Source organism: Heterodontus francisci, chromosome 25 (assembly GCF_036365525.1).
Source record: "Heterodontus francisci isolate sHetFra1 chromosome 25, sHetFra1.hap1, whole genome shotgun sequence".
Taxonomy (NCBI): domain Eukaryota; kingdom Metazoa; phylum Chordata; class Chondrichthyes; order Heterodontiformes; family Heterodontidae; genus Heterodontus; species Heterodontus francisci.
The window spans coordinates 73,856,599-73,867,084 of record NC_090395.1 but is presented as its reverse complement, the minus strand read 5'-3'; the positions used below and the strand labels follow the sequence as shown (position 1 = coordinate 73,867,084).

The 10,486-nt window shown below is 46.5% G+C and overlaps 1 protein-coding gene across 1 annotated transcript in view; it reads left to right on the top strand.

Moving 5' to 3' along the window:
• Positions 1-1,949: 1,949 nt before the first annotated feature.
• The window catches only part of LOC137383991 (monocarboxylate transporter 1-like), a 51,155-nt gene continuing 42,618 nt past the window's right edge, over positions 1,950-10,486 (top strand). Inside the window, exon 1 of the mRNA XM_068057505.1 lies at positions 1,950-2,057. The gene's annotated coding sequence lies outside the window, so the exon portion shown is untranslated. The remainder of the gene's footprint in view (positions 2,058-10,486) is intronic.

Here is a 10,486-nt window from a genome sequence, read left to right as displayed (position 1 = left end):
AGGGTTAAGTTTTCTGTTCCTGCCTGAATTTGGTTAAATGTCATCTTCATCGGGTGGTGTCTAATTTACTCTGCTAGGAAACTGCCTTGAGTTAGATAACCTATAACCGACGCACGAGACAGATCCGTGTCCATGTTGTTATGAGATTTTTCAGAGGGTGTGTTAGCTGCTGGGACAGGGGAGCCAATAAGAATGCCTGTCAAATAGTCCAACCCACAGAGATTCCTCTGGGGCCCTTAGGAGTTCCAGGCCTTCACTTCCTTTATGGGAAAGAGTTTCTCAGAACTGAACGATTTAATTTGCATGAGTAACTGCAGTCAAGGAGGCCAGATAACTTTTATCAATATAACTGTTTGCTTTCTTTTAATCTCCTTTTTTGTGCTTGACAGGATCAGTAAGAAACCCAACTTCTGTCTGTGTTTATTGCGAGCAGCTGTGATCAGAATGTTGCGTATACTTCGGGGCTGAGAATTCCATCTTGTGTGCCCCAAAATGCTGTGGCTGGCACTGCTGAAGCTTTGCCCCTTCCCCCGGTTCGCTACTAATTGTGAATGCAGTTGTGTCAAGGGTTTCAGGGGTAACGCCAATTTATCGGCTCCCTGCATTTGTTTCAGTGCCCTCAACCCTGTTCTGCCACTCAATGAGATTATGACTGATCCGTGCCTTAACTCCATAACCCTCGATACCCCTTGCCCAATAAAAACCCATTGATCTCTGGGTACCAGCTGACAGAGAGACAGCTGACTATTGAACAAGCACGTGCACTGATGTTCTTGCATAGGGCAATGTGACAAATTGTGCGGTGTAAGATTGTCTCTTTGTGCAGGGACATTGCGACACTCTGAGGCAGTTTGCAACTTGCTATCAGTGGATGTTGTAAACTGATTTGGCAGATACCCTATGGTAACTGGAGGCATTCTGCAGCAAGCACTCTATTTTTTAAAATTAATTCTATTGATGTGGGTGTTGCTGACAAGGTTGTCCGTTATTGTCCATCCCCCAGTGCCATTAGTTCTGTATTTTCTTGAGTTTAAATGTTGAGGGATGATCCAATAGGAATGTTTAAAATGATAGAGGGATCTGATACGGTAGATAGAGAGAAACTATTTCTTGTAGCTGGCAGAAAATGGAACAGGAGGGCACAATCTTAAAATTAGAAGCAGAGTATTCCGGGGTGAAATCAAGGAAATATTTTTCACACAAAGCATACTGGAAATCTGGGCTGTTGAGGCTGAGGTGATGGGTGAGGGGTGAGGGGATGGGTGAGGGGTTAATTGCAAAATACAAGACTGAGGTGCATAGATTTGTATTGGGTCAGGGCATTAAGGGATATGGAGAAAAGGTGGGTAAATGGAATTGATACAGAGTGATCTCCTGCCACTGTTATTACTTGTGGCAGTTTGCTGCTTGCACGATCACTTCAGAGATAGTTAAGAGTCAACCAGGTTGGTGTGGGACTGGAGGCTTTCTTCGTCCCCCCAAAAATATACTTTATTCATAAAAATGTGCAAAAAATACATAACAAAACAGTTCAAAACAGCTCCAAGTTGACATTGATACAGACTGCAGTCACATAGAGACCAGACTGGGTTAGGGCTGTAGGGACTTCCCCAATTAAACTTAACTGGGGTTTTAACACCAATCCAACAGCTTTTTAGTCGCACTTTCTGATACCAGTTTTTTTTGTAGATTTTTTTTAAAAAAAGCTAAATTCACATTCGCAAACAGCTATGGTGAGATTTCCATTCATGTTCTCTGGGTTACCAGCCCAGTAACATTAGGGCAGGACACGGCTGTATTTTTGAAAGCAGTATTAATTTCTGTGTATGTGTTAATTGCTATGTTGGAGGGTTCGGCCCTGTTTGTGTAAGCGGGGAGTGGTGGAGGGCGTCATTTCTGTCTTTCACGCAATTACTATGGAAATACATTTGAGCAGAAGGGGAGGAGTGAGGCTCTTAGTGCATCGTTTCATGTAGATTTAACAATGCATTGCAGAGACTGGAGACAGGAAGACAGACCCAATACTAGCGCCCAGTCTAACCAGGACACACAGAGAGGTTTGTAAACTCCAGACTGCACTCAAATTTACTGTCACCGATCGCAATGACTTTCTGTATCTCTTTCTGTCACTGTGCAAGTTTTTTTTGTCTCTCTCTCTGTCGCCTTGTTCGATTTCACTGTTCCCCTGATCACTGCCAATCGCCCCCGCTCTGTGAGCTTGGAAAAGTTGAGTTTTATTTGCTGTTTGGAGATGCTGGTTAAACGGGATGCAAGCCCCTGCTCTGACTGCTGCCTCGCTGGCAGGTTTGCTGGCAGGGCTTTGTTTGAAAGTCGGATTGACGGGACAGACTGTTTGCTGAGAGCTGTTCTCGCAGTCACAGCTGCTCCTCTTTGTACCATCGGAGCGGCCACCCAAGGGTTAACAGCGGGAGTCAAGCCACTGACTTGACCCCTTTGCCTGGGCTCTGATTCTGAGCAGCAACCTGGAGGCTCCGCTTTGTTCAGTCCGGATTTCAGCCGCTGTCCGCCTGCTCCTTGCTGTTGTTTAATGTGGGCCACGTGTACAGACACAGAACTCTCCCATACTGAATCCAATAGCGGAACTGGGGGCTGTTGATGCTTATTGGAGGGCCAGGAGTGAATGGTATTGGGATAGTTGGGGGGGGGGGGGGGGGTCATATGTAATTGTTAGAGGGCTTGAAGGAGAGGGGTGTGCCTCTTTGGGTGGAGTTGGGGGGTGGGGAGGTGTCAGGGGTTATTGTGTGTGTTGAAGGAGATGGGGTTAATTTTGGGGGTTTGTGGGTATTGGGGTAGTTGTTTGTGGAGTGTGTTGAAGGAGAAGGGGTGAATTTTTGTTTGGGGAGGGTCAGGTGTGTATGCTTTGAACCATTATGTTTTGATGGAGTGTGTGGTGATCTTTGTCTATTTTGGCAGTTGGTGGAAGGCGACAGCGTTACTTATAAAACTCAGCATTCAGTCAACTAAACCACCCACTGAAGATATTGTCCTCAGTCTTTCCCCTTCAGTGAGTAGTTGAGAAGTAGAGTCCGGAAACACCACATAGGAAGGAACGTAGCAACAGAAGTCAGCTGTTCCCCTCCCCCTCCCCCTCCCCCTCCCCCTCCCCCATACTCTTAACTTAACAAAAATCTATCAGTCTCAGTTTTGGTGGAGACAGTTTCACTACCCTTCCTGGCATTATTCCAGATTCCATCTCTGGTCTGAGCTGAGAAAGTATAGATACAATAATTAGCCAGGGTTCTTTGGGCCTCCTTATCTCGAGAGACAATGGATACGCGCCTGGAGGTGGTCAGTGGTTTGTGAAGCAGTGCCTGGAGTGGCTATAAAGGCCAATTCTGGAGTGACAGGCTCTTCCACAGGTGCTGCAGAGAAATTTGTTTGTCGGGGCTGTTGCACAGTTGGCTCTCCCCTTGCGCCTCTGTCTTTTTTCCTGCCAACTACTAAGTCTCTTAGACTCGCCACAATTTAGCCCTGTCTTTATGGCTGCCCGCCAGCTCTGGCGAATGCTGGCAACTGACTCCCACGACTTGTGATCAATGTCACACGATTTCATGTCGCTTTTGCAGACGTCTTTATAGCGGAGACATGGACGGCCGGTGGGTCTGATACCAGTGGCGAGCTCGCTGTACAATGTGTCTTTGGGGATCCTGCCATCTTCCATGCGGCTCACATGGCCAAGCCATCTCAAGCGCCGCTGACTCAGTAGTGTGTATAAGCTGGGGGTGTTGGCCGCTTCAAGGACTTCTGTGTTGGAGATATAGTCCTGCCACCTGATGCCAAGTATTCTCTGGAGGCAGCGAAGATGGAATGAATTGAGACGTCGCTCTTGGCTGGCATACGTTGTCCAGGCCTCGCTGCCATAGAGCAAGGTACTGAGGACACAGGCCTGATACACTCGGACTTTTGTGTTCCGTGTCAGTTTACTGCCCCTGTAAGGAGGTTGTCCTTACTGCCCCTGTAAGGAGGTCGTCCACACTCACTACCTGTGCTCCCACATGAATCATGTCACCTTAGTCGAGGAACCGGAGGGCAGTGAGAGTCTGTGCTCTGAAAAAAAGCTGAGGAAAATCACACTCTGTAAATTATAGAAATTCACCATTAAAAAAAAATGAACAGTAACCTGGAGGGCAACAGTCTAAGAGCTGAAAGGTGGTGTTAGGCTCAATAGCTCTTTTCAGCACCGAATGGCCTACTTCTTGGCCATAAAACTTTCTTACGTTTCTATACGTTTTTAATTTGTGAGCACCAGATTGTGTAGATGAATGGAAGGCAGTGGGAGCACAGCAAAGGCTGGGATGTGGGCCACTGTAAGAGTGAGGCCACATGTCATGCTGAGGGTCAGGTATAGATCACACTGTGGACTCAGTCAGAGCTCACAGCAAAGACTAGGCTAGGATTTGCTGATAAGGAGGTTATAGGGCAGAAAGTGGGGCTGAGATTGGAACTCAGCCACAACCTTAAAAGAATAGCAGAACAGGCTCAAGGGATTTTATGCCCTAGTCCTGCTCCTATTTCTTATGTTCTTATAAATATTCCCAGCAAAACCTAATAACGATTGGCTCACAAAACTCGGGGATCAAAGCAAAAATCAGCCTGTGGGTAAATGTTCGTTTTGCTCCCAATACAGAGGTGAAACTAGCAGCGTACAATTGGGAAAATTCACTCTCTGCTTTCTGGTGTTTCTGTTAGAAATCCCAGATGATTCATTGAAAAACCAGACCATCTAGTTCTTAAACCGAAATGAGATCCTGGCAAGCACTTTGTTAACAAATGTGCCCAATGTGTGTACGAATAATTTTCCATATGTAACCTTGTTGGAGGCTTCTGAATGTCACAGGCAGATCCTCTGGCTCCACACTGATATAGTCTTCCCCTTCTGATGAACATATTAGATTGAGTCTTACTGCAAACTGCTGCACCTAACCTGTGGGTGTAAAAAGGAAACATTGTGGTGTTTTAATAAAGAGTCATCCATTTTAAGTTATCACAGTGAGAGTGAGATAGAGAGTTTAGGAGAAATTGATGCAGAGTGTTGTGGGAGCACAGAATTCTTTACCACAGCAATGTGTTGAGACAGAGACTGTTGCCTCCTTTAGGATAAAATTATATAAATATTTGAAGCAGAGGAGGATGCAGGGCTATGGTGGGAAGGTGCAGGGGAGTGAACTTCCTTCTGGATTGTTCTAGTGAAGAGCCAGCACTGTTACACTGGGCCGAGTGGCCTCATTCACTGCTGCAATGTTGTTCTCTGATTGTTCTAAACATAGTAATGCACTGCCAGTCGGAATTTCCCACGCTCCTGTGGAGGATACAGATGCTGCCCAGGCTGATTGTACTGTTCAAGCCTGAGGCCTACACTTTGCACACATCACACAGCACTGACATCTCCTCCAAACATGCACAACACACACAGCAATTCCTCACCCCAGTACTTGGGGCAGAATGGGAAGGCAGATCTGCTGCAGAGACACAGGCAAGGGGAGAGACACACAGACAGATAGAGACTGAGATGGAGAGAAACACAAACACAGGGACAGACAGAGACAAAGTAAAACAGTGAGAAGTGCGCACACACACACACACACACACACACACACGGAAAGGCAGAGGAAGAGACACACACAGCAGTGTGGAATTGACCATCACCTGTCACAGAGATATTACCGGTCACTGAGTGATGACCCCTCCATGTGTAAATTTACTGCTCAGGGTCCAGGATTGTGCTGAGTTACCTGGTCTTGCCAGGGGGAAAGAGGTAGTGTTGCTTCAATAAGTGGAGCAGGAAATAATCCTCTGGAACCGTGGTGTCAGAGGAGGACAAGATTAGGCTGAGTGCTGATGCCCCCCATGACCAAAGAGCCAGGTGACATCCACTGTCTAGACCAAGAGTCTAGAGTAGAGTCTGACTGTCTCTGAAAGTGTTCAGGCCTCTCAGTAACCCTGAGGCAGGGAAGAGACGGCACAGAGATGCCTTTGATTGTTGGCTTGATTTGAGGTGAATTTGACGCATTCCGCACGGTTAACTCCTTCATTAAATGATTAACTTTTCCAGAATATTGAAATTGCACCCTCTTTATTTCTCGGTAATTGGAGCAGCTCTCCTGAAACTTTAATTAGTTTCTAGTTTGCCAGGGGGCAATTGTTCTACGACAACAGTGTCTCACTTGCATTCTCAGCTCCCGCTATGCTGGACCAGTGTGGGGACTGTTTAGAAATACCAAAATTAATATGCATGAAAACAACTGCTGACAGCATATATGTGTAGGAATGACCGCCCCCCCCCAACCCTAGTCATGCCCCTCCCCCGCCCACTCTTACCCTCTCAATGAAATCCGATGGTCCAGGCTTGCATTCCTTTTTCTCCCTTTTTCTGTTTCTTGCGCTCTCTTTCTCTGAATCTCCCTCACTGTTTCTGTGCCATTATCTGTCTGTCTTTGCAACTAGTATGGGCTCTGTCCATGACATGTTCTGATGGTGGGTCACTGACCTGAAACGCTAATTCTGCTTCTGTCTCCACAAATGCTGCCAGACCTGCTGAGTATTTCCAGCATTTCTTGTTTTTAACTCTGTCCATGACCATCTGTCTTGCTCTATCTCTCTCTCTCACACTCTGTCTCTCTCTCTCTCACTCCATCTCTTTCTCTCTGCCTCTCTCGCTCTATCTGTTTATTTCTCTCTGTCTCTTTCACTCTGAGCCTGTCTCTCTTTCTCTTGCTCTCTCTCTCACTGTTTCTCACGTTCTCTTTTGTTCTGTCTCCCTCTCTCTCACTGTCTCTCTTGCTCTGTTTCTTTCTGTCCCTCTGTCGTTCTGTTTCTCTCTTGCTCTCTCATTAGAACATAAAATAAAAGCAAAATACTGCAGATGCTGGAAATCCGAAATAAAAACAAGAAATGCTGGAAATACTCAGCGGGTCTGGCAGCATCTGTGGAGAGAGAAGCAGAGTTAACGTTTCAGGTCTGTGACCTTTCATCAGAACTGGCAAATGTTAGAAATGGGTTGGCGCAGTGGCGTGGTGGTTAGCACCGCAGCCTCACAGCTCCAGCGACCTGGGTTCGATTCTGGGTACTGCTTGTGTGGAGTTTGCAAGTTCTCCCTGTGACCGCGTGGGTTTCCGCCGGGTGTTCCGGTTTCCTCCCACAGCCAAAGACTTGCTGGTAGGTAAATTGGCCATTGTAAATTGCCCCTAGTGTAGGTAGGTGGTAGGAGAATTGAGGGAATGTGGGGATGTGGTAGGGAATGTAGGATTAGTATAAATGGGTGGTTGATGGTCAGCACAGACTCGGTGGGTCGAAGGGCCTGTTTCAGTGCTGTATCTCTCTATGAAATGTAATAGGTTTTAAGCAAATAAAGCAGGGGTGGGGCAAGAGATAACAAAGGAGAAGATGTTTCCCGCATTTCTTGTTTTTATAAAAACATTAGAATTAGGAGCAGGAGAGGTCATTTGACCCCTTGAGCCTGCTCTGCCGTTCAATAAGACCATGGCTGATTTGACCTTGGCCTCAACACCTTCCTGCCTGTTCCCCATAACCAGGGACTCCCCTATAATTCACAAATCTGTCTGTCTCAGCCTTGAATATATTCAATGACCCAGCCTCCACTGCTGTCTGGGGAAGGGAATTCCAAAAATCATGACTCTCTGAGAGAAGAAGTTCCTCCTCATCTCCGTCTTAAATGGGAGACCCCTTAATTTGAAACTGTGCCCCCTAGTTCTAGATTCCCCCACAAGGGAAATCATCCTCTCCGCATCTACCTCTTTCACTTTGTTTCTATCTCATACTCTGCCTCTCTATCTCTGACTATCTCTCTCTCTTGCTCTAGCTATCTCTCTCTCTCTCTCTCTTGCTCTGTCTCTATCTCTTGGTCTGGGTGGAGTCTGCAAGGCAGGTGGATCTGGGTAGGTTATAATCTGGGAATAGTTCCTATGTGGAGGTGAATTTCGCAACCAACCACCTCCATCCTGAACAGGGATCTCAACAACTTTGTTGCAGCTTTTCTGTAAACTCATCCATCTGCTGATTGTGTCCTAATTCGCACCAAGACCCATTCACCCATCTCTTCTGTGCTAGCGGACCTACATTGGCTCTCAATCTGGCAATGCCTCGATTTAAAAATTCATAGCCTTGTTTTCAAATCACTCCATCCCTCCCTGTCTCTGTCATCTCCTCCAGCTCTACAACACTTCAAGATCTCTGTGCTCCTGCAATTCTTACCCTTTGTGTGCTCCTGATCTTAATTGATCCAGCATTATCATAGAATCGTAGAAAGTTTACAGCACAGAAAGAGACCACTTGGCCCATCGTGTCTGTGCTGGCTGAAAAGCGATTCACCCAGTCTAATCCCATCTTCCAGCATTTGGTCCGTAGCCCTGCAGATTTCGGCACTTGAGGTGCTAATCCAGACTCCACCATTGGCGGCCATGCCTTCAGCTGCCTGGGTCCTAAGCTCTGGAATTCTGTCTCTGCACCTCTCCGCCTCTCTACATAGAAACATAAAAAATAGGAGCAGGAGTAGGCCATTTGGCCCTTCGAGTCTGCTCCGCCATTCATTATGATCATGACTGATCATCCAACTCAGTAACCTGTTCCCGCTTTCGCCCCATATCCTTTGATCCCTTTAGACCCAAGAGCTATATCTAACTCCTTCTTGAAAACATACAATGTTTTGGCCTCAACTGCTTTCTGTGGTAGCGAATTCCACAGGCTCACCACTCTCTGGGTGAAGTAATTTCTCCTCATCTCAGTCCTGAATGGTTTACCCTGTATCCTTAGACTATGACCCCTGGTTCTGGACTCCCCAACCATCGGGAACATCCTTCCTGCATCTACCCTGTCAAGGCCTGTTAGAATTTATAGGTTTCTGTGAGATCCCCCCTCACTCTTCTGAACTCCAGCGAATATAATAATAACCGACTCAATCTCTCCTCATATGTCAGTCCCGCCATCCCAGGAATCAGTCTGGTAAACCTTCGCTGCACTCTCTCTATAGCAAGAACATCTTTCCTCAGATAAGGAGATCAAAACTGCACACAATATTCCAGGTGTGGCCTCACCAAGGCCCTGTATAATTGCAGCAATATGGCTGGCGGGCAGCCATAAAGGCGGGGCTAAAGTGTGGCGAGTCGAAGAGACTTAGTAGTTGGCAGGAAAAAAGACAGAGGCGCAAGGGGAGAGCCAACTGTGTAACAGCCCCGACAAACAAATTTTTCTGCAGCACCTGCGGAAGAGCCTGTCACTCTAGAATTGGCCTTTATAGCCACTCCAGGCGCTGCTTCACACACCACTGTCCACCTCCAGGCGCTTATCCATTGCCTCTCGAGATAAGGAGGCCATAGATAGGAAGAGGAGAGACATCCCTGTTCCTGTACTGGAATCCACTCTCTATGAAGGGCAACATACCATTTGCCTTTTTTACCGCCAGTTGGACCTGCATGCTTACCTTCAGCGACTGGTGTACGGGAGCACCCAGGTCTCGCTGCATATTCCTCTCTCTGTTTATAGTCGTTCAGGTAATAATCTGCCTTCCTGTTTTTGCTGCCAAAGTGGATAACCTCACATTTATCCACATTATACTGCATCTGCCATGCATTTTCCCACTCACTCAAGTTGTCCAAATCACCCTGAAGCCTCTCTGCATCCTCCTCACAACTCACCCTCCCACCCAGTTCTGTGTCATCTGCAAATCTGGAGATATTACATTTAGTTCCCTCAACTAAGTCATTACTATATATTGTGAATAGCTGGGGTCCTAGCACCAATCCCTGCAGTACCCCACTAGTCACTGCCTGCCATTCGGAAAAAGTCCTATTTCTCCCTACTCTTTGTTTCCTGTCCGCCAACCAATTTTCGATTCATCGCAATACGCTACCCCCAATCCCTTTAATTTTATACGCTAATCTCTTATGTAGAACTTTGTCGAAAGCCTTCTGAAAGTCCAAATAGACCACATCCACTGACTCCCCATCATCAACTCTACTAGTTACATCCTCGAAGAATTCTAGTAGATTTGTCAAGCATGATTTCCCTTTCGTAAATCCATGCTGACTCTGCCTGATTCTACCACTGTCCTCCAAGTGCTCTGCTATAAAATCTTTGATAATGGACCCTAGAATTTTCCCCACTACCGTGTACGTCAGGCTGACTGGTCTATAATTCCCTGCTTTCTCTCTACCTCCCTTTTTAAATAGTGGGGTTACATTAGCTACCCTCCAATCTGTATGAACTGTTCCAGAGTCTATAGAATCTTGGAAGATGACCACCAATGCATCCACTATTTCTCAGGCCACTTCCTTAAGTACTCTGGGATGTAGATTATCAGGCCCTGTGGATTTATCGGCCTTCAATCCCATCAATTTCTCCAACACCATTTCTCTACTAATACTGATTTCTTTCAGTTCCTCTCTCTCTCACTAAGCCCTGTGTTCCCCAACATTTCTGGTATGATATTTGTGTCCTCCTTTGTGAAGAC